The sequence below is a fragment of the Macaca fascicularis genome, chromosome 4, assembly GCF_037993035.2.
Source record: "Macaca fascicularis isolate 582-1 chromosome 4, T2T-MFA8v1.1".
Classification (NCBI taxonomy): domain Eukaryota; kingdom Metazoa; phylum Chordata; class Mammalia; order Primates; family Cercopithecidae; genus Macaca; species Macaca fascicularis.
The window spans coordinates 95,045,331-95,071,435 of NC_088378.1; the positions used below are offsets into that span (position 1 = coordinate 95,045,331).

At 37.8% G+C, this 26,105-nt stretch overlaps 1 long non-coding RNA gene and 1 pseudogene across 1 annotated transcript; one reads left to right on the top strand and one right to left on the bottom strand.

Annotated features, from left to right (window-relative positions):
* Positions 1 to 1,363: 1,363 nt before the first annotated feature.
* Positions 1,364 to 9,692, bottom strand: LOC123572807 (uncharacterized). Its single transcript, XR_006697336.2, has 3 exons — positions 9,554 to 9,692; positions 3,669 to 3,813; positions 1,364 to 3,295 (listed from the first exon to the last, which is right to left on the bottom strand). It is a non-coding gene; the product is annotated as an uncharacterized lncRNA (long non-coding RNA).
* A 15,083-nt stretch (positions 9,693 to 24,775) lies between these two features.
* Positions 24,776 to 25,531, top strand: LOC102122426 (adenylate kinase 4, mitochondrial pseudogene; annotated as a pseudogene).
* The last annotated feature ends 574 nt before the right edge of the window (positions 25,532 to 26,105 follow it).

The following is a 26,105-nucleotide window of genomic DNA, read 5'->3' on the forward strand; positions in this document are numbered from 1 at the left end:
GTTGCAGTAGGCCAAGATTGCGCAACTGCAGTCCAGCCTGGGCAACAGAGTGAGACTCTGTCTCAAAAAAAAAAAAAAGAAAGAAAGAAAAAGAAATATTTAACCATGAGAAGACACGGAAGAAGTTTAAATTTCTATGACTAAGTGAAAGAAGCCAATCTAAAAAGGCTACATACTATATGAATCCATCTATATGACATTCTGGAAAAGGCAAAATTATGGAGAGAATAAAAGAGGTGAGGAGTTGCAAGGGTTGGGAGCAGGAAGGGATAAATGGAAAATCACAGAGGATTCTTAGGGTAGGGAAAATATTCTGTATGATATTGTAATGGCAGACATATAAATATGTCGTTATACATTCGTCCAAATGCATAGAATGTACAACACCAAGAGTGAACCCTAATGTGAACTATGGACTTTGGTTGACAACTATGTGTTAATATAGGTTCCTTGATGGTGACAAATGTGCCATTGCCGTGCAAATGTTGATGATTAAGGAAGTTCTTTATTTGGGGGAAAGTATATGGAAATTCTCTGCACCCTTCTTTCAAATTTTTTGTGAACCTAACACTGCTCTAAAAAAAATAGCCTATTTAAAGAAATGGACAAAGGATTTGAATGACATTTCTCCAAAGAAGATATGCAAGTGACCAATGAACATAAGAAAAGATTCTCAACATCAATAATCATTAAAGAAATGCAAATCAAAACCACAATGAGATACCACTTCATATCCACTAGGATGATTAAAATAAAAAGAAATCTATAACATGTGTTAGTGAGGCTGTATAGCAACTGGAACAATTGTACATTGCCGGTGGAACTGTAAAATGATGCAGCTGCTATGGAAAACAGCTTATCAGTCTCTCAAAATGTTAAACACAGTTATCTTTTTAATTTTGTTCTTCTATTTCTCTTCCTCTCTTGTTTTTTTAAACATAGTTATCTTATGACCCAGCAATTCCACTCCTAAGTATACACCAAAGAAAAATGAAAAAGGGTGTACACCAAAGCTGGTACACAAATATTCGTAGCAGCACTATTCATAATAGCAAAAAAAAATGGAAATAATCCAAATACCCATGAAATGATGAATGGTTAAACAAAAATGATATATACGTAAATAGAATATCATCTGTCAATAAAGAGTAATGAAGTAGTGTTACATGGATGAACTTTGAAAACATTATGCTAAGTGAAAGAAGTCAGTTTAAAATACTATATATTACACAATTCCATTTGTAAAAAGTCCAGAATAGGCAAATCAACGGAGACGGGAAGTGGGGAATGACTGCTAATGCATATAGTTTATTTTTGGGGTGATAAAAATGTTCTAAAATTAAATAATGTTGATGGTTGCACAACTTCATATGCTAAAAACCAGTGAACTGTACATTAAAAGGATGAATTTCATGATATTTAAATTATATATCAGTAGCACTATTATTTAAAAATTAAATTATAGAAAAATAAAGTTGTATTTGCACATCTAAATATGTTGATTAAGAGATTCATTCCCCCTACAGCATGTTTAACATCAAGTGTATTAGTTTACAGACTCTGTTTATATGAAATCGGTTTCAACTAAGGACTTGGGATAATGGAAAAGCTCCCTGATTTTCCTTACTTCACTGAATTACTACATGGAATGATCCTGCTGGGATCAAAAGAAAGTCCAGAACATAGTCAAAGCCAGTGTATTTGTTTCCTAGGGATGCTGTCACAAAGTAGCACACACTGGTTGCAGAAATGTATTGTCTGTGATTCTGATCAAGTCCAAGATCAAGGTGTCAGTGGGACCATGTGCCCTCTGAAACCTGTAGGAAAATTCTTCTTTTCCCTTCTGTTGGTTCTCTGGAATTCTTTGGCATCCCTTGGCTGGCAGCTGCATAAATCCAGGATGTGCCTTTATTACCACATGTTGTCTCCACATCTTTGTGTAGCTATCTTCTTATAAGGACACCAGTCATATTGGATTAGAAGTCCACACTGCTCCAATCTAACGTCATCTTAACTTAATCAACTACATGTGCCATGTTAACTTAATCAACTACATGTGCCATGACCCTATTTCCAAATAAGCTTAAATTCTGAGGACTAGGGGTTAGGTACTGGGTTTGGGGTAGGGGAGTGTCAAGCTCAGCTTATCTTTTGGGGGGCAGGGGCATAACAGTCAGAGACATGGTTGCAAGAACAGAAGCTAACTGGATGAATACTTTTGATAAACTATTAGGAGGATGTTTACATTGTTAAAGAGTTTTTATAAACTGTTATATGACCTAAAGTCAGTTGGAGAAGGGTTAAAGATCTAGACATATTTGGTCTAGATAAGATTTTAAAAGTGATGTATTAATTCTCTCTCAAAGTTTGATGGGCTCCCTTGTAGAGGGGTTAAATTTACTATTTAGATCCGAAGGGAAGAATAAGAAACAGGAAGAAGCAATTTCTAGTGTAATATAAAGAACTTCTTATTAAGTAGACTGTCATGGGAAGTAATGAATTCTCTATCATTGAAATAGTCAAGCACAGAATGGATGAACACTATTCAGGAAGCCTCTTGGGAGGATTTATGCTTCATTTACAGGTGGTTTAGGGTACTTCTAATTTTAAAAATTCTGATTCTACCATTCACTGGTGTGTACTGAGAGCCTCACATGTGCCAGAGACAGTGTTTTAATCAACATTATTTTAAGACAATCCCTCATCTAAGCCACCTGTCCCATCTAGCATGTGAGTTATTCCTTCTTCCCCCTCCTCGGCATCTTAGCAACTTCTCTCTGGCTTCTTATGTCCTGCAGGGGCCTGAGATGCACTGTGATCAGTCTTTCAAACACTTTGAACCATGCTATATAGACAGAAGAAGGGGCATCAAAAAGTGACATTATTGGAAGTTTGGGCTCAGTCCAGTGGAAGGATTTAGATACAATCAATGGCTCAGAAAATGGCTCCAAATATTAATATCTGCCCGTATGTAAAACAGTGTTTTAGAGAGAGCTACTCATCTGTAAAAATACATACCAGCCCAACAGTAGTGATTTTTTAAAATTCCCCCAGGTAATTTATGAGTACTGCCACGTTTCTCAAAGCTTAATTAAAACTCGGGCTTACATAATTGTGAATACTGGGACAAAAGAAATTTGAGACCCATATCTTACCTTACCTCCATCACAAACTTTATTGGGAACACCAGGTGATGACCAGTGTGGAAAAAGAGAGAAGAGCACAGGGGCAGGCAGGCAGTGGTCACCACCAATGACCCTTGACAATTTGATCTCCTCACCATGTAAAGCCACTCCTAAACACAGGTAAAATAGAAGTCAGCCAATGTCACACAATGCACACATTTAACCTACCCAAATTAACACGATACTTTAAGTAGAGCAATTGATTCTTTCCTTTCTTTCAAAGAGTATAAGCCCTGAACCAGTGGTGCTCCACCTTGACTTCACATTAGAATCACCTAGGGAGCTTTCAAAACATACAATATCTAGACCCCATGTGGAAAACAGTATTGATACCAATGTTTCTATTCCCTCTGCTTTTAGGAACTCAGGTAGATTGAACTTCCCTAGCCACTGAAATCCAGCATAGCAATGTGTCTTGCTTTGCCAATCAATGAATTTGACCACAAGTATAGATGGGTATTCCTGGGTGGAAGAATTTAATACCTGGTAGCCGTTTCTCTAGTTCTCTTCCTCTGTCTCATCAGGTAGTAACATTTCAGAAACTAGAGCATCCATAAGCTGTCACTGGAATGGCACTACGTGGAGAATCACCTGCCCTTCTTCCATACTTGTTTGACCTGGAGCATGACTGAGAAACAATTTAAGAATGTATATTTGTATCTTTTAAAAATAGAACATGACTTCAAATCACAAACCTACTTTACATGGTGTTCAGCTATTCTAACATATCCTAACTCTTCAGGAAACATTCTTAGTAATATACTTACTAAAAGTGCATTTTCTACAACATGATGCATAAATGTAGCTACACATGATTATTGTGGATTTAAACTATTTTCAACTGTAATTTTACCTAGTCACAAGTTTTACCATGCACTTAGGTTTTAGAATCTAAACACCTAAAATTGATGCAACTCTCCTCTACCGAGGAAACACCAAAATCTTTTCTATGCACATTTTAATCTCTTAAAACAACTGATGACAAAGTCTTACTACACTCACTTTACAGATGAGAACATAGGATCAAAGAGATTAAACTAAGTTGAGTTTAAGCAGTTTAAAGTTTTCCAGTTTGTATTTTTCATATTTCAAAATGTGTGGCCTTATGCTGTGTTTCTCAAATTTACTTCTCAGAGTAATCCCTGAGGAACTTGTTCAAATTTTAGATTTTCTAGGCCCCATGCTGAGAAATTCTTATTCAGTAGGCCTAGGGTAGACTATCTGCATTTCTAATAAGCTTTCCCCCATCCAGTGTCTTTGATATAAATAGTCCACCTATGATACAAACAAACCCTATAAAAAACAAACAGCCTTTATATATACTGTGTTCTCTGTCCAGAAAAGAACAGTTACTACCTTTCCCCACTCACTCTTTTATCAAGTAGGGTCATTAGGTTACAACTACTGAAATCAATTCTTGCTAACTTACCCAGAATTATGATTACTTTTCAAAATACAGGATGGCCCACAAAAATTGAAGAAACAAACAGACTCAGAAAGAACAGAAACCAGGATGGCCCCAGAGATTCAGGTAACGGGAGTTAATTTAGAGATGTGTAAGAATATTAAAACTCATAAGATGAATTGGCTCCAACGTCTTTATGTGATGCTGCTCAAGATTCAGTTTCTAGGAGAGAGAATCTGACTAGACGAGATTAGTTCATTGCTATCCCTTGACTAAGGAACAGTAGGGTATCCTATTGACCAAGACTATATACAAAGTAAAAAAGATTTCCCAGACATAACTCAAGGGGCTGCTACCAACCAAAGGGACAATTGATGCTTGGAAGCCAAAAAAAGACCTACCGACTATACTGGAAGTACCTGGCAGGTACTTCCTGCCCAGGAAGTACCCATGTGGTCCCTCTAGTCATTAAAAAAAAAAAAAAAAAAATCCCACCATGAAAGTACTTCCTCTGAACAGAGACTGGAAAATTGCCACTAGAAGACTACTTAAATGTACTTCTGAATTTCTGTAGACAATGTTGGCTTCGTAAATCTGAATATTCTTACATCCTCTCTTTTAAAAAGAAAGAATAAAGGGGAGCAAATTAAACACACACAATTTACATATACAGCATAGTTAGGACAGAGACGTCTATAAACTAAAAATGTATGGGAAAATGAAAAATAAACAGACAACATTAGGCTCACACAGGTAGAGGGAGTCTAGAAAAAGCTTTATTTAGAGCAGAAAGATCATCTGAATAGTTCTAAATCTACAAAAGAAGCTAAATTTATACCTTAAAACATCCCAACAAACAAAACTTCAAGCTCAGATTGCTTCGTTGGTGAATTCTACCAAACATTTAAGTAAGAAATAATACCAATTATATAAAAAATCTTCCAATATATAGAAGAGAGGGTAATATTTCCCAACTCATTTTATGATAACATTAACCTAATATTAAAATCAGATAAAGACACTACAAGAAAACTACAAATATTCCTCATGAGGATAGATGCAAAAATCTTTTTTTAAAAAAAGCAAATATAATAAAGCAATATATAAAAATGACAGTACAACAAGGTCAAATGGGCATAAGAATTCATAGGAATGCAAGATTGATTTAACATCTGAAAATCAAGGAATGCAATTCACCGTATCAACATACTGAAAAAGGAAAAAGTAATCATTTTAACAGAGGTAAATGGAAAAAATAATCATTTTAACAGAGGTAAAAAAAAAAAAGAACATAGACAATACAAAGCAGAGATTGTTAGACTGGATGAAAAATCAAGATCCAAATAAATGCTGACTACAGAAGACACACTTTAGATTCAAATACCTAAACGTATAAGAATAGAAAGATATATCTTGCAAGCACCAGCCATAAGAAAGGTAGAGAGGCTATATTAATATTAGAAAAAAATAGACTTTAAAACAAAAATAGTGTTTCTACAGATAAAGAAGTATATTTTTATGAAGACAAAAGGGTCAATCCATCACGAAAATGTAAGCAATTATAAACATATATGTACCTAACAACAGAGTACCAACATACATGGAGCAAAAACTGACAGAAATGATGGGAGAAATGGACAATTTTATAACAATGGTCGGAACTTCAATAACTCACTTTAATAGTGGGTAGAACAAGACAGAAAATCAGCAAGGAAATGGAAGACTTAAACACACTGTAAACCAACTAGACCTAACAGATATCTATAGAACACTCCACCTAAAAACACCAGACTACATTTTTCTCAGGTGTATATAGAACCTTCTCCAAGATACAGTTTGGCCATAAAGTAAACCTCAATACATTTAAAATAATAGAAAGAGTTGGACATGGTGGTGTGCACCTAAAGTCTTAGCTACTCAAGAGGCTGAGACAGGAGAATCACTTGAGCCCAGGATTTCAGGCTGTAGTACACTATGATTACACCTGTAGATAGCCATTGCACTCCAGCTTGTGCAATATAGTGAGACCCCATCTCTAAAACAAAAAGGAAAAAGAGAATAGAAATAATGCAAAGTATTATTTCCTCTGACCACAATGGAATAAAGAATGAAATTAAAAATCAAATGGGTCAAAAAATAAATCCAAGGGAAATGATATGGTTTGGGTCTGTGTCCCAGGCCAAATCTCTTGTCAAATTGTAATCCCAAATATTGGAGGTGGGGCCTGGCGGGAGGTGATTGGATCATGGGGGCAGATTTCCCCTTTGGTGCTGTTCTTTCATGAAAGTGAGTTATCACAAGATCTGGTTGTTTAAAAAGTGTGTAGCACCTCCCCCCATCTCTCTTCCTCCTGCTCTAGCCATGTAAGATATGCTGGTTTCCCTTCACCTTCTGCCATGATTGCAAGTTTCCTGAGGCCTCCCCAACCATGCTTCCTGTACAGCCGGCAGAACTGTGAGCCAATTAAACTTCTTTTCTTTATGAATTACCCAGTCTCAGGTATTTCTTTATAAGACTGTGACAACAGACTGATACAAGAAATTAGAAAATACTTACAGATGGATGAAAACAAAGATAAAACATATTAAAACATATGTAACTAAAGTAGTGCTTAGAGGAAAATTTACAGCTGTAAATGCCTAGTTAAAAAAGAAGTAAGATCTCAAACCAATAACCCAAATTCCTGGCCTAAGACACTAGGGGCGGGGGAAAAGAATAAACTAAGTCTAAAGCAATCAGAAGGAAGGAAATAATAGAGATTAGAGTAGATATTAATGAAATAAAGAATAGAAAAAAGAGTAAATTATGAAACCAAAAGCTAGGTTTTTTGAAAACATCAAAAAAAAAAAAAAAATCGACAAACTTTAAGTTAGATTGACCAAGAAAAAAGAGAAGAATCAAATTACCAGATCAGAAATGAAAGAAAGGAAATGATTTTTAGATGAAAGGAGTGAAAAGAATCAAAAGCCTTAAGTAGGTGAGGACATTTAAAAGGTATCATCTTTTTTCACATCTTAATTCCATTAAAAGACAGATGACTATTTAAAGTAAAAACTGTGGGTGGGTGTGGTGGTTCACTCCTGTAATCCTAGGGCTTTGGGAGACTGAGGTTAAAGGATTGCTTAAGCCCAGGAGTCCGAGACCAGCCTGGGCAACATAGCAATACCCCATCTTTAAAAAATAATAAAAAATAAAATAAATAAAGTGAAAATTATAACACTGTGTTGTGGGGTTTGTAATGTATTTAGATGTAAAATATAAGACAATAATAGGATAAAGGATGGAGTATAAATGGAAGTATACTGTCAAGATTCTTATAGTTTGCGTGAAGTAATGTGATATTGAATCTAAGTAGAAGTGATATGTTAAGAATGAATCCCTAGAGCAATAATTCCTTACAATTCCTAGAGCAACCACAAAAAAGTGTTTCAAAGAGATATAACTAAAAGTTGAATTGAGAAATTAAAATGGAATAAACATTCAGCCCCAAAGAAAGCAACTCTATTAAAGATTCTTGGTAGGGTTGCTATATTCAAAGGATCATCTTGTAAAAGAAAACTGGCTGTACAAATAAGTTCGGGTAAATTAACTGTTATGTGCTGTAATAGACACAGTGAGATAAGTAATTGGTTTAGATACCAGTTCTGTTTCTAGCTGAATGACCTTGAGTGTATCATTTAACCCTTCAAGTCTCATGGAGAGAATATTAAAACTACCTAGAAGGATGTCATGATGACAAGATCACATGATACATACAATTTACTTGTACATACCAATCGCTCAATAAGTGTTGAATTAATCTACACGTGTAAACACATGTAAAAGATGTATATGTGCCTGTTCCAGAAAAAAAGTCTAGTAATATTAACTAGGATTGTTTTTATTAAAAATTCATAATTATGGAAGATGCCTTATCTCTCAGAAAACAAAATAAAACAAACCCCCCTCACCAGCCCAAAAAACTCACAGTTACGGATTGTAGTAGCTTGGTCAAGACACCAGGTGGCATGAGATAATAAAAATTATTACCACTCGATACTATTCTTCAGAATACAATTGTACAATGATTCGCATACTACGTATTTAAGAAAGGTTGCGATTTAAATTTTCTAAATCAATGTACAGATTTGAAGGTGCCTTTTGATTAGTTCACCTTCCAATAGCAATTCCATTTCAGCCTTTCAGTGTATCTGCCTTTGCATCTGCCAAATAATAACAGGCTAAGCCTCATACATTGCATGCATTATTTTATTTTATCTTCACTCTCCTAAGAAGCAGGTATTAACTCCAGTTTATAGATAAGAAAGCTGAAGCTTAGGGCAGAAAATGGGGTTCGAACCAAGATTTGACAGAAATTTCTTTTAAAATTCTGTTACCTGGTCTCCCATGGTCCTTAATTCCTCTAAAGAAGTATGATTAAGGAAATAGCTAGAGTAACCCTTTTCAAGCAAAATGCAAGAAGCAATCATCAAATTTATTATGCTTTATAAAGTTGGATGTGGATTTACAGTGTTGAATTTAGCAGACATAACTGTGAATTGTAAGTAAAAGCTTATTAATAATGCAAAATGTTTATGAAATACACACATAGCCAAGAGGTTTAAAATACCTTATGGTTTCTTTAAAAAGTAAAATATATAGTAGACAGGCATTACAAGTTTCCATTTACAAAGAAAAAACAGAGCACATGTGGGGATAAGTCATTTAATCAAAGTCACTCCCTCCAAACCCATCTTGGAATTGGCTTCAGAGTATTCATGTGCTTGTTTTCCCAGATCAAAGTAGTGTATATTTACTTTCTTTTTCATTCAACAAAAATGTGTTGAATACCATGTGAAGACTAATACAAACTAGACACAAATCCTGCCCTCAAAAGTCTTTATCTCCAAAGTAAAAAAGTTAGGTAGAACAGTTTCTGGACTGGCTCACCCAAACTCAATTCCACTGACACAATTACACTTACACAATTCCACTGACACTACAGCAGGATTTTCCTTCCTGTTCAGATGATTACATGACCATCTGTGTGGCTCAAGTGGTCACCAATATCTGTCATGCTGAGCAAGAAGCATTCTTGCACAAGTTAAGGGCCTGCCCTGGAGCCATAGCTGGAGGAGAAGAAGATGGATAATTAATGCTGCTTCCCTCTTTGGGTGTGGCTCACCAACCAACACAGATCCCCTTTCCAACTTTAAAACCCTTGGTGCACAGAAATGTCAATTCATCGGAAACATGTGTAAGCTAGGACAGATATAGACAAGTTGTTCCAGAGACCATTCTGCAAAACATGTAGTGTGTAATACAAAGTAGAAAGAAATAACTCCCTCAAAGAATACAAAAATGGGTCAGGCCTGGTTATTCAGGTTTGTAATCCCAGCACTTTGGGAGCCTGAGGCAAGAAGATCACTTGAAGACAGGAGTTCAAGACCAGTCTGTGCAATATAGCAAACTCCATCTCTACAAAATAAAAATAAATTCACTTAGATGGGTGTGGTGGCATGTGCGTCTAGTCTTAACTACTCAGAAGGCTGCAGTGGGAGAATATCTTGAGCCCAGGAGTTCAAGGCTGCAGTGAACTATGATCACGCCAGTGCACTCCAGCCAGCCTGGGCAACAGAATGAGACCCATTTCTAAAAAAAAAAAAAAAAAAATTAACTACAAAAATGTTTCTCAGTGCAGTCCCTTACTACTGCATCATCATCAGCTAGAATGCAGGTGAAAATACAAAGTCCTAGACTCTAGACCACTGGAGGGATAGGGCCTGGGAATTCCCATTACATTTTTTTTCTTTTTTTTTTTTTTTGAGACGGAGTCTTGCTCTGTCGCCCAGGCTAGAGTGCAGTAGCCTGATCTCGGCTCACTGTAACCTCCACCTCCTGGGTTCCATGTCTCAGCCTCCCAAGTAGCTGGGACTACAGGCGTACGCCACGATACCTGGATAATTTTTTGTGTGTGTATTTTTTTTAATTGTATTTTTAGTAGAGATGAGGTTTCACCACATTGGCCAGGCTGTCTCGAAAGACTGAAAATGAAACATTGAATATTTCTTTTAGCCAAGAAAAGGAGGGCCATGTGAAAAGAGTGGCATTGGACCAGGGCCTTGAATATAGGGAGCTAACATTCCACATAGGTAAACAGTAGCTTGAGCAAAGGCAGAGCAGTGTGTAAGAACAGGTTCCTTTGGAATGGGGCAAAAGATACCTAACAAACAATAACAGGGAATGAAGTTGAGACAGTCCTTAGGCTCAAATCATGACGGTTATAAATGTCATCTTAGGAAACCTAGGCTTTGCTTTATTGGGTTGGGGGATGAGCTGTAGCAGTGGTCCTGAAGACCCTCAAGTTGTTGATTGCTGATGTTGAATTGACTTTGGTTTCTCACAAACAGTCATAACAGATAGATGACATGAGGTCAGTTAAAATAAACAGACCAATAAGAACAAGCAAATGGAGTTAACCATGATGACACGCTTCAGCCCAGGCGTAACCCTGAAAATGTCATCTTAAAGGAAGTAAAAGGTGAAACTCTAAACACTAGCCTCTTTTCACCACTCATCTCTCTGGACCGATGCAAGATATTTGACACTATTGACTAAACTTTTTTTTTCCCTTCTTTTTTTTTTTTTTTTTTTTTTTTGAGACGGAGTCTTGCTCTGTCACCCAGGCTGGAGTGCAGTGGCCGGATCTCAGCTCACTGCAAGCTCCTCCTCTCGGGTTCACACCATTCTCCTGCCTCAGCCTCCCGAGTAGCTGGGACTACAGGCACCCGCCACTTCGCCCGGCTAGTTTTTTGTATTTTTCAGTAGAGACGGGGTTTCACCGTATTAGCCAGGATGGTCTTGATCTCCTGACCTCATGATCCGCCCGTCTCGGCCTCCCAAAGTGCTGGGATTACAGGCTTGAGCCACCGAGCCCGGCCCTTTTTTTCCCTTCTTTAGCCTGCCACTTCTTTTTCCCCTCTTTCTCCTAACATTCCATCATTTCTTTCAGATTCCTCTTCCTGCTTCTACTCTTCTAAATAAAGTATCCTTCAAAGCACTGTTCTTGGGCTTCCTCTTCTCTCTGTCCCTCACAAACCTCATCTCTTTCCCCCATCATTCAGAAGCCAATGATAATGGTAGCTCTCCTCTTTGTGCAGGAAAGAGTAGCAAGCACTTTATACGTATTTTTTCTGGTCTTCAGAGCAATTCTGTCAGTTAGGAATAATTCTTATTACTCTTCAGATGAATAAACTGAGGCTCAAAGAGGGTCCATTCACTTAGTTATGGACATACCTCTGTAAGTTATGGACATACCTCTATAAGTGATTAAGTGATTCCAAGTAAGTTGGAATCCAGTGCCTGACCTTTTCCCATGCTGACTATGATGATTTTCATGTGAAGTCCAATACTGCCTACAATACAGTGGGGTTGGCAAAGGTGCAGCCAGACAAATTGATGGACAAAAAGGGCAGTTCAGAAATAGTCCCTGGCATATACGAGTAGTATATGATACAGCTGGTATTTTAAATCGTGAGAAAAGGATGGGTTTTCCATTAAATAATATTTTGACATGAATATTTAAACACCTAATTCAAACCATATACCAAAATTCCAGTTAGATTAAAATCTTTATTAAAAAATTAAGCCATAAATATTTATCTATATTTTCTATGCATGCCATATATATTTACTTGCATTCTCTATATTTACTTGTATTTTCTCAGTACATGCTTACATGACATGAAGGAGGGGAAGGACTTTCAATACATGCCATTAAAGGTGGAAAGCATAAATGCATTAGTGAGACATTTGGTTACCAAAACGGAAAAATTTCCTGAAGAAAACTAAATATCTTAAACAACTTCATAGCTCTGGGCTGACATTTCCATTTTTCTGCTGCTCATGCTGCTAGTTTCTTATTTCTATTTATAGTTTGTTCTTTTCCACTACCATCTCATCCACAATCAAGTAGGAGAAAGATCTCTGAAGTAGACTCAACACTTAAATGCAGGTATGTCAAACTTTCTGGAACTCAGTTCCTCTTTGTTTAAATAGAAGGTGTTGACCTGGATGATTTCTGAGGTGTTGTTTTGTTTTTTTCATTTTAAAATTCTATGATTCTCTTTTTACAGCCTCTATTCCTTTTATTGCTATTTGAAGGGGATAATAAATAACCACTCTTTCTTCTCCTGAGTTCAGAGCCAATTGAGAATTAAGACGCATGAAAGACACATATGGCAACTAGGTAATAGCTTTCTTACTGATAATGGTGAGTTTAAAAATGTGGCTTGTTTTATGGCCATATGAGCATGCTAATTAACACTTCCTCCCTGACACAGAATCACTCATCCACCCAGTCAAAGCTAAGTTTGACCACAGTCCCTCCTCACTGCACAACAGAGGAGGATAATAAGGAGAGAGAATGTGATGTGAAGCTACACATGTTCATTTTTTCCTCCCAACCTCATCAGAGGTAGGAGTATAAATTTAGCTCAATTCCTTGTATATGGAATTACGAAGGAATGAGAAAGGACCCTCTAACACCAATCACATAATTCTCCGTCTGTTTCTCTTAATAACTGATCTAATTCGGAGTCCTTTCTCCTTCACTTAGAAAAAAGGATATCCTCTAAATTGCCCCCCCACCAAATTTCTGGCCTCCCCACCATGGTATCCATGCTGTGTACCACTTCCAGATTAATCTTCTCAGATCATGGGGTAGCTGCACAAATCTGAATTTAGGTTCAGAAAATGGACGTTAATCTTGGTTGTTTTACTAATTAGCTATATGGCTGTGGGCAAGTCTCTTTACTTTGCTAGGTTTGGGGGAACACTTATCCATAGCATGGCATGGTTAGACTATCCCTTCTGATTCCATAGTAGTATCAATTTAAGTTTCAAACACTTTCAGTAAGTTTGTCCATAGTATAAACCCCTTAGCATGTTATACGTGACTCTCTACAAACTGACAAACAAAGATTTTCAGTCTTTCTTCCCAGAGTTTCCTAAAGGGCCTGTGCTTTATAGCAAAACTGATCTCTAAAACATTTAGTCCTTTATTATTTAAGTGCTCTTTCTTTGTCTGCAGGGTAACTCACCACTCCCAGCACTGCTTCTCTAGAGACTGTTCAATCTAGATCCCACAAAAACAATTCTTTCCCAGACCAGGCGCGGTGGCTCACGCCTGTAATCTCAGCACTTTGGGAGGCCAAGGAGGGCGGATCACTTGAGGTTGGAGTTTGAGACCAGCCTGGCCAACATGGTGGAACCCCATCTCTCTTAAAAATACAAAAATTAGCCGGGCATGGTGGCGGGCACCTGTAATCTCAGCTACTCAGAAGGCTGAGATAGGAGAATCACTTGAACCCAGGAGATGGAAGTTGCACTGAGCCAAGATCATGCCACTGCGCTCCAGCCTGGGTGACAGATCAAGACTCCGTCTCGGAAAAAACAAAACAAAACAAAAAAACAAAACAAAACAAAAAAACTTCTCTCCCAAGACTTTTTGAATCTTCCTAGCCAGAAGTGATAGCAGATTCAGATCTAGGGTGGGGCTACATTTGTCATATACCCACCTGTGGCAGAGACATTTACTGCTCACTGAATAGCCATGGGCAAATACGTAAAAGGAATACATCCTACTTCGGGACAAATAACCCTACAGTTCTCTCGTCCTCTGCTGTGGCAACCTGAAATATATTTGTTTTGGTGTCTGTTTCACAAGTTCTTGTAACATGAAAGACACAGAGTTGAGTAAGCAAGCAAAATTTGTTACCACAGCATAACCCAGCCTAATCTGACTTAATACATCACCTGAAAGAAGGCTGGAGATCACAAGGCCTATTGCTGCTTCCTTAATTGTACACAGAGCTATCAACATGATGGTGGGATATCAATATTTATTATATGTTTTTATATTGAAAATTATAATAACCTACAGCATTATCATCAATATTTATAATATTCTGTTAACATAATTTTTGTTAATGTTGTATACTCTTATGTATCATATGTCGTTATTTATTATTATATCACCTATAATAAACACCAAAGTGTTTCTTATACCTGTTTTTAGTTGTTCTTTTTTACATAAAAATCTGCTTTTTATTTAATGCTTAAACAACATACTTAAACTTCTGCTCTAAGCAACAGGACAGAGACCCAAATAGAGTTCCAATCTTTTAGAAATTACACTCCTTCTCATTGTTTGTTGGATTTCATGACCTATTTACCACCTTCTAAAAATATAGGTGACTGTAAAACAAATGATGAATAAAACAGAGACTCAGAGAGTAAGTTCACATTTCTATTATAAAGAATAAAATAAACATACTCATAAAAGTAGAAGCTGGAGAGCCTTGGAAATGACCCTATTGCCTTCTCTACACATCCTCTTACAGGCTCACACTTTCACATTTTCTTTTAAATTATTATGAAAAATGTCAAAAAATATAGACAAAAGTAGAACCAACAGTAAAACTAACCCCCATTTATCCATCATCCAGATTCAGTGATTATCAAGATTTTCTCCTACTTGCTTTGTCTGGTTTTTTGGTTGTTATTGTTGCTAGAGTATGCTAAAGCTATATAACATTTCATCCATACACATTTCAGTATACATCTCTTTAAAAACTTACATTTTCTAAAATAACCACATTGCCATTATCATACCACAACATTCTCAATCCCTACATTTACTTTTAAAAATTAAAATTAATAGGCAAAAAAATAAGTTTGTTGAGAAAATTATTTTGAAATGCAATACAGTGCTCCCTTGTGAAATGTGGATATACCCTTGACCCAACAAAGACGTTGCAACTGTTTGGCTTCCTTGACAGCTTCCAAGGCTTACAAGTTCCATCATCAGGTCAAAGGGGACATGAAGCAGCCAGCCAGCCAACTCTCCCTTCAAACAAAAGCACCCACTCTTGGGATAGAAGGTCATCTCTGCTCCTCTCTACCAAAACACAGCCCCTGCCTTTAGCCACATGGCAGGATGCTTTCTCTTCCAAAGAAAACCTTAGATGAGCGACACTGTCATGGGAGAAAGTGTGAATTTGGAAGAAGAGGCTGCTGAGGCTCAAAGTTAGACTTTCCCTAAATCTTTGGGGTGTGAAGGAGCTGGTATTGGCATCATTTATTATATAAGGGTGTGTGTGTGTGTGTGTGTGTGTGTGTGTGTGTGTGTGTGTGTGCATTGTTATAAGTTTTGATCTGTGTGGAAAAGGGAATTTGAAAATAGCAGTGGATGATTGGAAAGGCTTTCCTTGTAGGCCTTGTTCAGTAAGCATAAGAGTGCTCCTGTTACATTACCTGTAATCTTTGATAAATAAATGAAGCAAAAATAAGCTAGATAAGAACAAACTGAGAATTACAAGCTGAATATTCCAAGGCAAATTATTTATCCTTAAGCTTTCATTTCCTTACCTAGAAAATGAGGACACTGATGCCTACCTGACATTAGTATTAATATTGTAAGGACTAAAGAAAATGTGCAAAAGGGGAATTAGTAGCAATCCATCTAAGAGAAAGAAGGTTGCAGTGGGTGGAATATGCTTCTAGAGACTTCGTCAGCTTTCCCCAACTTATTTCTGTGAGCTAATTTTAGAGTAGATGTGAATTCTACCCACTTCTTTTCTATCATTGGTCGTCAAATTTCAAGAGGGCAGAAACTCAGCATCAGGTCACCCACCATGCCTAATCAGGAGGAAAGAGCACTCTGAGTTTCCTGAGGAGGGAGCATGTGCAGGAGCAGTGGGAGCTCCATTATTACTCAAAAGAGCTTTTCCTTGAGCTCAGTGCCTAGGGCAGGCTTAAGTACCAGGCCTGAGACCTCAGTGGAGAAATTGTTAGTGCAAACTAAAAGCAAAAAGTCATGTAAAAGGAGAAAAATTGCACATTGCCCTGATCCTTTTAAAAGAAAATTGTTATTTTTAAATTATGTGAGATTAGAAATTGTTGAAGCTATTTACTTAATCCGGACAAATCACAGATGTGTTTGGTTCCCAGAAAGAATCTGCACCAAGTTTAAAAGGTCTGGGCTAGAGGAAAAAAGAAAATTAGAATGAATTTCTCTTTGCCATCTGTCTGCTAGGGGAAGTGGGAAAGGAACACAAGAATGGATTACAGGGAAGTCTGTGGGTAACAAGGTGTACTTGAAGCTGAAATTCTTTCCCACTGCAGAATCTCCATGTTGCTCAGTTGCCTGAAGTAGGCACACCTTGATATGTGTCCCAAACAGTACCTCTTTGGTCCTTACAAGGACACTAGCTGACAATCTGGGAGTTTCATTACAACAAAATCAAGCACAATAATAGTATCAATGAGAGCAATTGATAATAGAAAAATGTTTACTATGAGCCAGTCAGGTACAGTTCTGCAGAGATATATATATATATATATAGCTATATATCCTGCATATTTCTGTGAGTTAATTTTAGAATAGATGTGAATTCTACCCACTTCTTTTCTATCCTCCTGCATATATATGCATATATATACATACACACACACATATATATGTATGTATGTGTGTATATATATAGCTCCTGACAAGCAATATCTCCTGACCAAGAGCTGTAGTTGAGAGGCCAGTTGGGTGTGAACTGCTTCTTTTTTATGAAATGCAGAAAGAATGTCTTCTACTTCTGGGTAAAATTCAACATCAATTACTGAGCCATAGATTGAAGCTTGTTCTGTAATTGGGGGATTAGTGTGATTTTCCTCACCATTCAGGGAGCAATTCAAATTGAGGTAACTAATCATCCATAGCTCAAGTACACTTTGTTAACACAGTTTCAGCCCAATTACTTATGTAATATAATCTTATAAGGGACAAAAATTGGGTTTTTTGGTTTGTTTTAGGTTTTTTCTAAACGTTTATTTCAAAATAATTTTATACTTACACAAAATTACAAAAATTGTACAAACAATTCCCATATACTCTTCATCCAGGTTCTAGAAAGGTTAATTCCTTTTTTTTTGAGACGGAGTCTCGCTCTGTCGCCCAGGCTGGAGAGCAGTGGCGCGAACTCGGCTCACTGCAAGCTCTGCCTCCCGGGTTCACCCCATTCTCGTGCCTCAGCCTCCCGAGTAGCTAGGACTACAGGCGCCCGCCAACACGCCCAGCTAATTCTTTGTATTTTTGGTAGAGACGGGCTTTCACCGTGTTAGCCAGGATGGTCACGATTTCCTGACCTCATGATCCGCAGGTCTGGGCCTCCCAAAGTGCTGGGATATTACAGGCGTGAGCCACCGCGCCAGGGCGAAATGTTAATTTCTTATATAATCATAGTGTGATAACCAAAACCAGAAAAGTAGTATTGATAAAATTCATTATTTAGTCTACAGACCTTATTCAAATTTTGACAATTGTCTCATTAAATATCCTTTTTTCTTATGTAGGTTCTAATTCAAGACAGGATCACACATACATTGTCATATTGCCTAGTTAATCTAAATTACAGAACACAGTTCAGCAAACTTGTTCTACAAAAGGCCAGATAGTAAATATTTTTGTGTGTTCTTTAGGCCAGACAGTCTCTATGAGAACTACTCAACTTGGCCAAAAGTAGCCATAGAGTATACAGAAACGGGCGTGGCTATGTTCCAGTACAATTCTATTTAGAAAAACAATAGACAGGCTGAACGTAGCTGATGGGCCATAGCTTGCCCATTCTAGAACATTGGTTCTCAAAGAGGGGGATCCCCAGCCCACCAGCATGTGTTGTCACCTAGGAACTTGTTAGATATGCAGATTCTAGACCCCATCTCAGACCTACTAATTAGAAACTCTGAGTGGGGATTGGGGGGTCAGCAATCTGTGTTCTGTTTTGTTTGTTTTGTCTTTTGAGACAGGGTTTAGCACTGTTGTCCAGTCTGGAATGCAGTAGTGGGATTTTAGCTCACTGCAGTCTCAAACTCCTGGGCTCAAGGATCCTCCACGTTCAGCTTCCTGAGTAGCTAGGACTATAGGCTCACATCCCCACACCTGGCTAATTTAAAATATATATATATATTTGTTATATATATATATATTTGTTAGAGACAGAGTCTCACTATGTTGTGTTACCCAGGCTGGTCTAGAACTCCTGGACTCAAGCAGTCCTCCCACCTCAGCCTCTCAAAGTGCTAGGATTACAGGTGTGAGCCATCACACCCAGCCAGCAATCTGAGTTTTAACAAGCTCTCCCAGGTATTTATGATATATGCTAAAGTTCTAAAGCACTGATTCGGACAATTTCTGTGTCTTCCTTTGCCTTTCCAGACCTTGATATTTAGGAGGAGCACAGGCCTGTTGTTTTGTAGAATAGCCATATCTCAGCTTGGGCTTGTTGATGTTGGCTTATGATTAAATTCAGGTTATGCATTTTTTTAGCAAGAATACCACAAAAATGATCTTGTGTCCTCTTCATTGGGGCTTGTTAGAAGATGCACGGTATCAATGTGTTTCTTCAGCTTTGAGACTAACTGATCATTTGGTTAAAGTGGTATCTGCCAGGTTTTTCTACTGTAAAGTTACTATTTCTCTCCTTGTAACTAATGATTGTCTTGCAGGAAGATACTTCGACACTATGTAAATACTTTCAGGAACTAATTTTATCATCCATTGATGAATCTTGATCTTAAAAAAATTATTACTGTGGTGTTTGCAAAATAATGATTTTTCTATTTCCATCAACCTGTGCATGTTACTAAGAATTCTACTTTAAAAAATGGCTTTTCATAATCCTTCATTTATGTGTTTGTTCAGTGATTTGTTTATATCAGCATGGGTCCATGGATTCTTATTTTATTCATGGATCATAACTATCATCATTAATTTTTTTGTTCCAATTGTCCCAGATTTAGTCAATGGGAGCCCCTTCAAGTTGGCTCTTTTTTCTTTTTGGCATGTCCCATCATATTTGGAGCCTTAATAATTTACGTCTTGGTTATCTGCTTTCGGCATTCCACTCTCCTAGCAACAGCTTCAATGAGTATGAACCACTTTTAGCTGTACAATTTTTTTTTTTTCTGAGACAGAGTCTCACTTTGCTGCCCAGGCTAGAATGCTGTGGAACAATCTTGGCTCACTGCAACCTCCGCCTCCTGGGTTCGAGCAATTCTCATGTCTCAGCCTCCCCTGTAGCTGGGATTACAGGCATGCACCACCACTCCTGGCTAATTTTTGTATTTGTGGTTGAGACGGGGTTTTGCCATGTCACCCAGGCTGCACTTGAACTCCTGACCTCAAGCAATCCTCTAGTCTCGGCCTCCAAATTGCTGGGATTATAAGCCTAAATTTTTTTTTAATTAAAGAAAGATAAACATATTTTTGAAAAGGTATAGGGCTGGGTGTGGTGGCTCATACCTTTAATCCAAGCACTTTGAGAGGCTGAAGTGAAAGGATCACTTGAGGCCTAGAGTTCAAGATTAGCCTGGGCAACATAGCAAAACATTGTCTCTCTCTATACACACACACACACACACACACACACACACACACACACACACACACACTCTCTTACCATGTTTTGATTAAAAAAGACTTTTTAAAATCAGCACAAGGTGAACTTGGCTTTCTAAGAATTATTATGGAAGCCCATCTTCCCAATGTTTTGAATTCATGATTCATCTGTAACCGAATATAAACATTCCTATTTGAGCTAGTCTCCCAAATGTGTGAGAAAAGATGGCCCAAGGACTACCAAGAAGTCATCATTGCTAATGCCAGATTCTATAATTCCATACCATCTAAGCAACAGACTAGAGTCTTCTTTCAAAATTTTCATTATAGAATAGTTTTCACACAGTATACTGGCTGTAGATAAAATGCATCTACATTTTCCTATATGTGGAATTACACATCGCATATTCTTTCCAAAACGAATAACAGTATTATTCAGAGAGGTTGGCAAAGAGAGATTATGTTCAGAAAAGAGGCATTGTCTTCTTTACATCTTTATGACTTAGTCTTGACATTCCTGAGGACAGAATTACCAGCCAAAGCCTGCAGGTGTTAAGTAGGATATGTGCTTTAAGTCCACAATGATGCAAGACACGGTCCCAGCTGCTTTTCATTGCTACAGAAGGCTCAGGTTGGCCCTGTCTGACACCTATGTGTATGATTTGCAACGTACAGGTGTTGTGAAAGTTTAGAAAGTGTGAGTGACAAAATGTAACACGAGTAGGAAGGATCACACAGTCTGAACCTCTACCACTCAGGCAATCAGAATTGATGGCAGTAACTGATTTAGTTACTTATTTACTTACTGTATATTTCCTTATTTTATATTTATTGAACACCTACTAGGTTCAAGGCCCTGAGTTAGGTCCTCTTGGAAACCAGGTTATGTAAGACATCTCAAAAGGGTCACTCCTACAGATTTAAAGAAATTTTTTCTCTTAAAGAAAAAGAAAATACGTTTAAAAATCTAAATAAACACATACACATTTGAATGTACATACATGCACACTCAAATAAGAAATTGCTAGGCAGTTGAGAGGTGCTTTTTCCATTGGCTGCTGCTCTTTTGTAATTCAGTGAGCAAAAAATTTCATTAGCAAATTTTCAGGGAAAAGCTCAAACTATTAAGAATAGAATTAAATTACATAATTTTATTTTTAATAAAACACAGTATGATTCTATTTGTATGATGTTCGAAAGTAGACAAATTTAATCTTAACGAAAAAATCAGAACAGAGATAGCAGGGGTTTAGTAGTATCTGTTGCTACATAACCAACACCCCAAATTTAACAGCTTGAAATAACAAGAATTTTTATCAAATAATTTCTGTGGGTCAGAAATTTTGGACTGATATAGCCCAATGGTTCTGGTTCAGGATCTCTCAGAAGACTGAGGTCAGTACATTGGCCAGGGCTGCACTCATCTCAAGATTTGACTTGATTTGGGCTGGTTTATTCACTTCCAAGATGACTGTCGGCAAAAGGTCTTGGTTCCCTGCTGTTGACAGCAGGCCTCAGTGTCTTGCCACATGGGTCTTTCCATAGAGCTACTTGAGTGCCCTCACAATTTGGCAGCTGGCTTCCCCTAGAGAAATTTGCAATGGTGGCCGGGCACAGTGGCTTGTGCCTGTAATCACAGCAGTTTGGGACCTGAGGTAAGGAGTTCAAGACCAGCTCGGTCAACACAGTGAAACCCTGTCTCTACCACAAATACAAAAATTAGCCTGGTGTGGTTGCACATGCCTGTAATCCCAGCTAGTTGGGAGGCAGAGGCAGGAGAATAGCTTGAACCCAGGAGTCAGAGGTTGCAGTGAGCCAAGATCATATTATTGCACCCCAGCCTGGGCAACGGAGAAAAAAACAAAACAAAACAAACAAACAAAAAAACCCAGAAATCTGCAATGTTTTTATAAACCAATCACAAAAAAGAAACTCCATCTCCCATTTCCACAGTATCCTATTGTTACCCTGGTCAACATTATTTAATGTGGAAAGACATTACACAGTGGCATGATATCAACAGGTGGTAAACATTGCAGGCCATCTTAGAGGCTGACTACCACAAGAGATGGAGGGTTGACTAGGAAATAACATAAAGGAACTTTCTGGTGAAATGTTCTATATTACAATAAGTATGTGGGGCTGGGCATGGTGGCTCAGGTCTTTAATCCCAGCCCTTTGGGAGGCCTAGGCAGGTGGAACACTTGCAGTCAGGAGTTCGAAAACGGCCTAGGCAACATGGTAAAACCCTGTCTCTACTGAAAAAACAAAACTTAGCTGGGTGTGGTGGTGCACACCTGTAGTCGCAGCTACTTGGGAGGCTGAGGCACAAGAATAGCTTGAACTCGTGAGGCAGAGGCTGCAGAGAGCTGAAATCATGCCACTGTACTCCAGCCTGGACGACAGAGCGAGACCCTGTCTCAAAAAAAAAAAAAATGTGGATTTCATGTGTATGTGCATTAGTCAAAACTGTGCCGCTAAGATTTGCACATTTCTATCAATGTGTGTGTGTATATATATAATTCAATGTATATATACAATGTATATAAGAAAAATTATAAATAATAATAATCAAGGAGGGGTAGAGAGGGGATAGAGGTACAGATGATAAAAGAATGGTAAACAACAGTTTTTGAAGTTGAATAGATTGGTGCAGGTGAATTTATTATACTAAAATATTTTATATTATACTTTATAAACATTCAGTTCAGAGGGTCACATAGAAAGAATCAGGAATTTCACATTCATGATGTTTACCCAAAGATGCATCCAAACATCAATTTCTTTGACTTGATATTAATGGAAATATTTTAAAGTAGATCACATACATCTTTGATGTATTGACTTGTATAAATGTATACATATTCGTGTGTGTGTGTTTATATGTGTGGGGGGGAGGTTCTTGTTGACTCAGGGTCATTAGTATGCATGGTTATTACTGTTTTATTTTGTGATAAAGTGTTTTTGGACTAAAGGCAGCTGTAGAATAACTTGGATTGACTTACCTAATGGGATTTCAAGCCTTTTCTCTTAGAAATGGCTTTGTAAATATTAAATAACACCCAAAATTTCCCAGTAGTAATTAACTCTTTCTACCAAAGAGAAATGTATTCTTTGAAATCTATTGACTTTTATTACATTACTTTTGTCTCCTTTCTTTCTGTTGAGCCACCCAGATGTTCAGCTGATGTTCAGTTCTAGAGCAACCCATTTCCTACTTCCAATTGCTGAGTCTACCCCATTGAGGACAAAGGAATCAGATGCTTGGTTCAACCCAGAGACAATTCAAACTTACGGCCGTGCATAGATAACAGAGACAAGCTGCCTGGGTTCAAATACTCTTTTCACCACCATTAACTCATTGTTTGCTTTGTCTATGTTATTTAACCTCTTTATGCCTCATTTTCTTAAATATGAAATGGGCTTAATAGTACAACAGAAGATTGTTGTAAAAGGACTAAATCAGCTAATACTTATATAATGTTCAGAACAATGCCTAGCATTATATATATATATTATTTCTGTGTTTAAGTTCTGAGGAATTTCTGCAATGCTTCTTCATTTGGTGAGTAAACGGCCACGTTACATGAATAATGAATTACACAGAGCACACACAAATAGGATTTCCTATTGAAATCACACACAAAAAAACAGGTTAACTTGATACATACAAGCATTATTATGCTGCAGAGCCATATACCATTATTCCCAAAACTGTAAGCAGCTCACATAAATAATTTTGTAAGCAGCTCACATAAATGATTTTCTGATTTTATAAGCAACTCACAAAAACAGCGCTAAGGTTAGGGTAAATAGACTAACCCTAAATGTAATTAGAATTCCTTTATATACTCAACCTTCTTTACAATTTTGCTCATTTAATTTTAGTAATTTCCAATATCTGAAATATTAATAATATTTTTCTAATACCCCATATTTATCATCATCTTCATCACAAACACCCATTTTAAATGCCAAACAGCCTGCAATCCAGCAGCTAGAATTTACAAGCTTAGGACATTTTCCCCACCTTCTTTTTAGAGGTGAATCCCCTGGATTCATTTCTGCATTTCTATCTTGTCAGTCTCTTTTGTCACACTCTCTTTGGGATTTTGGGACATTTGTCCTCTGTTCTTGCCTTCTCCTGCGTACTACTAGTTCTGCGAATAGGAGGGTTGGAGATAACTAAGGCTTTAAAGGCACTCAGCAATAGAAATATATATATATATATATTTCTTTATTCTTTAATAAAGAATGTCTTTAATAATAAAGGAGTGTCTTTTATAAAGACACTCCTTTATTCTTCTCCTTCAAGAGTAAATTAATCTGTGCCTATTTAATTTTGCCTTGTTGCTTACATTACTGTAAGGAGAAAGAGGATTTGGTTTGAATCCTTGAAGTGTCAGGTACACCGACAGTGTGATTTTATGCCTAAGAAAAAGGCATGCCTCCTCTTACAAAATTACCTACCATGCCTGCCCTAATTTTCTGAAATGTCTTTAAGAATTGAAAATAAAAGGTCACCCTGCAGGGTCTGTTGGTAGCCTCCTGGAGTTCTGCCTCCAGCCAAAGGGCAGGTGGTTGACAAGTCCCAGTGTGAACAGAAGGTGCCAGAGTAGAAGCCAAGAAACAAAACCCTCTGGGGCTCCCTCTGGGACTGCTATCTGGGCTATACATTTGACCACCCCCTCCTAGCAAAGGCAATGGCTTCCAGACTCCTGTACGGTCATCCTCTTGCTGGTTGCCTAGGGCAAGGGCACCTTGTGCGAGAGGATTGCTCAGAACTTAGGCCTCCGACATTTCTCTAGTAGCCACTGCTTGCAGGAGAACATCAAGGTCAACACTGGAGTTGGTGACATGGCCAAGCAGTACATAGAGAACGGTCTTTTGGTTCCAGACCTGTGATCGCATGCCTAATGATGTTGGAGTTGGAGAATAGATGTGGCAGCACTGCCTCCTAGATGGCTTTCCTAGGACATTAGGACAGGCTGATGTCCTGGACAAAATCTGTGAAGTGAATCTAGTGATCAGGTTGAACATTCCATTTGAAACACTTAAAGATCCTCTCCTAGTGGAAGGGTATATAACTTGCAATTCAATCCACCTCGTGTATATGGAATTGATGACATCGCTGGTGAACCATTAGTCCAGCATAAGGATGATAAACCCAAAGCAGTTGCTGCAAGGCTAAGACAGTACAAGGATGTGGCAAAGCCAGTCATTGAATTATACAAAAGCCAAGGAGTGATCCACCAATTTTCTGGGATAGAGACTAACAAAATCAAGCCCTGTGTTTACATGCTTTTTTTGAACAAGAGCACAGCTATTTAGTCAAAGAGACATATTGACCCTGTGCAATGGAAGAATCAGGAAGATTTAGTCACTCATTCAATTGTGTCTATAGTATTGGTATTGTGTCCAAATAAGAAGCTACCTGAGATAGCCTGCAGCTTCTTTTCTAGTTTTAATGGTGAAGTGATAGGAAAACTAATGAGTAGAAAGAGTTCATGAAGAGTTCTGCCTTTCAAAAGAGTCACCTTCACATGTTTAAGGTATCTCAGCACATCTCAAGTCCTTCACAAGAAAGCAAGTACAGGCTGGATTTCAAATGGTGTACAACCTAAACTCTAGCTGATTTTTGCAGCCTTGTTGTTGCTATAGCATCCTTTTTACACATGATGGTGGTGGTCTCCAGTTCTCTCCATCTCCTCAAAGACTGTTGAACCACAGCACCAGTAAGCCTAAGAATGCTAAACGCTCTATCCCAGGCTTTGTCCCAGGTTCTCTGGTATGTGCCCTCCTGGTGACAATGAATTGATGCTAATTGCTCTTAGCGGTTGTTTCTCTGGGCTTGAGTGATTGTGTCCAGAGTTTATTTTTTCTCATAGGCATAACTCCTTCTTTTCTGCATCCATGCTCCATAGAATCTCTCCTTTTCAGACATCCTAGGATGAAAGGAATTGGCTTCTGTTTTTTTAATATCTATTTTCTCTGTTCTTAGGCTACGAAATAATACAGGTAGTTATTGCTCTTATTCCTCTCAAATTCTTCTAAGAACTGAGAGCAAGAAGGCTAATTGAATCTC